Raw genomic sequence first — 2,941 nt, forward strand, 5'->3', positions numbered from 1 at the left:
TCGTGCTCGGCGATTTGGGCGTACTTGGCGAGCGTATTGGAGGTCGTCACGGAGTGGCGTATAGCCCGATATCGGTAAGTGAAGCTTATAATGGAGGAAAAAATGGAGGAAAATTATGGAGACCAGAACTTTATTAATATGAAAGTAAAGAATACATATCTGTGTTATTTCAGGGGTAGAAACGTATAAGGTGCTCTATGTGCCAGGAGTTGGGAACATCGAGTCCATCTAAGTCACATAAGCGATAAGACCCTGGTCGAGTAACGCCTTTTACGACGTAAGGGCCCTCCCAAGGTGAAGACAGCTTGCGAAGCCCTTCGGTTTTTTGTTTCCGACGTAAGACGAGGTCACCGATCGTGAACGAACGACCTTTGACGTTACGGTTGTAATACCTCCGCAGGCCTTCAAGGTACTTGGATGTGCGAACACAAGTAATCAAACGTTCTTCCTCAGCCCGATCAATGTCTTCTGTTCGAATAGCTGCGGCTTGCTCTTCATCATAATTTTCTACTCTGGGTGCTCGGAATGCGATATCCGCTAGGAGTATGGCCTCTGAGCCGTAGACCATAAAATATGGAGATACGCCGGTACTGCGACTAGCTTGAGTGCGCAGTCCCCAGACCACAGCTGGTAGTTCTTTGAGCCATCTGCCCTGATGCTTTTCTTCTTTCTGATAGAGCCTTTTTTGAGGGCGTCGAGGATCATACCATTAGCCCGTTCGACCTGGCCGTTAGCTCTAGGATGAGCAACGGAAACATATTTAACAGAGATGCACCGGTCTTCGCAGAAGTCCCAAAAATGATGGCCGGTAAAAGTTGTCCTGAGGTCGGTGATGATGCTGTTCGGGAGACCGAATCTGTGTACGATGTCTTCAAAGAGCTCGACTGCTTTCTTAGCAGTAGCTGCGACGAGTGGTTTGTACTCAATCCACTTGGAGAATTTATCAATGGCGATGTACACATACCGGAAACCTCCTGGCGCTGGTTTGAAAGGTCCGAACATATCCAGTCCCCAACATGAGAATGGCTAGGAAGCTGGAATGGTCTGTAGTTTCTGTGCCGGTACATGTATTTGCTTGGCAAAAAACTGACAACCCTCACATCGTCGAACAAGATTTTCCGCATCGAAGATGGCCGTGGGCCAGTAAAAACCTGCTCGAAAAGCTTTGCCGACCAGTGTTCTCGAAGCCGCATGATTGCCACAGGAACCAGAGTGAATTTCGGAGAGTAGCTTCATGCCGTCGTCTTGGATGATGCACTTCTGCAGTATCCCTTCCTTGGCACTTTTCCTCATTAGGCTACCATCTACCAACACGTAATGCTTACTTCGGCGAATTAGTCATTCGGTTTTGATTTTGTCGGTGAGTACTTCGCCGTTGGAGAGGTATTTGATGAACTGTTCCCTCCAATCGGCGATCGGCGAAGGTATCATGAGTACCAACTGCTCGGTAGGGGGTACTTCTACAACTTCCTTATCTTCTTTAATGGATGGTGTCAAGAGGTCTTGAACGAAAACCCCCGACGGAACTGCGGTGCGAGAAGACCCTATCTTTGATAGCTGGTCGGCTGGTTGGTTTTGATCCCGTACCACGTGGTGGTACTCGATGCCGTAGAATTTCCCTTCAAGCTTCCTGATTTCGGCGCAGTATGCGTCCATTTTCTCACTGGAACAGGACCAATCTTTATTGAGCTGATTGATAACCAGCGCGGAATCCCCGTATACCATGAGGCGTTTGACGCCGAGCTCGACGGCTATACGGAGGCCATGGAGACATGCTTCGTATTCTGTGGCGTTGTTGGAGACCGGAAAATGTATGCGAAGAACATATCGGAGTTTATGCTTTGTCGGTGTGATGAACAGAATGCCCGCACCAGCACCATTGATATTAAGGGCACCGTCGAAGTACATCACCCAGTGCTCGGGGCAAGTGGTGGCGATGGGTTCTTGGATTTCGGTCCACTCAGCGATGAAATCAGCAAGCACCTGTGACTTGACGGTCGGTCTGCTTCTGAAGTCAATGGAGTATGTGCCGAGCTCAACAGCCCACTTGATGATATGGCCATTGGCCTTTTTATTGCGGAGAATATCCCCTAGAGGGAACTCGGTGACCACGGCGATCTTGTAGTATTCGAAGTAATGTTGGAGCTTGCGTGAGGTAATCAAAATTGCATATAATAGCTTTTGCACCTGAGGATAACGAGTTTTGGGCTCATTAAGTACCTCGCTGATGAAATAGATCGGACACTGTACCTTGTAGGCGTGTCCAGTTTCCTCGCGTTCGACAACAATAGCCGTACTGACAACTCGAGAAGTGGCGGCGATGTAAACCAGCAGAGTTTCATCTGGTCATGGCGCTGTCATGATTGGAGGTTTTGTTAAAAACAACTTGAGCTGCTCGAAAGCTGTGTCTGCCTCCTCTGACCAAGAAAAAAGCTCGGAAGCCTTGAGGAGCTTGAAGAAAGGTAGCCCTTTTTCACCGAGGCGCGATATAAATCGGCTTAACGCAGCCATGCAGCCTGTAAGCTTCTGTATATCCTTGACACACATCGACCGTTTCATGTTGGTGATGGCAGAGACCTTATCAGGGTTCGGTTCAATGCCCCGAGTGCTGACGATGTAGCCTAGCAGGATACCGGATGGAACTCCAAAGATGCACTTTGAAGGGTTCAGCTTCCTCGGTATTTGCTCAAGTTTGAGAAAGTTTCTTCAAGGTCGGCGATGAGATTGTCGGTGGTTTTAGTCTTGACGACCACGTCGTCGATGTAGGCCTCGACGTTGCGGCTGATCTATTGGTCGAGGCACGTCTGGATAGCCCTTTGGTAGGTTGCTCCAGCGTTCTTTAGTCCGAAGGACATAGTGGTGTAGCAGTATGCACCGAAAGGCGTAATGAAAGACGTTTTGACCTGGTCTTCCTTCTTAAGGGAGATCTGGTGGTAGCCGG

The sequence above is a fragment of the Miscanthus floridulus genome, chromosome 8, assembly GCF_019320115.1.
Source record: "Miscanthus floridulus cultivar M001 chromosome 8, ASM1932011v1, whole genome shotgun sequence".
Taxonomy (NCBI): Eukaryota; Viridiplantae; Streptophyta; class Magnoliopsida; order Poales; family Poaceae; genus Miscanthus; species Miscanthus floridulus.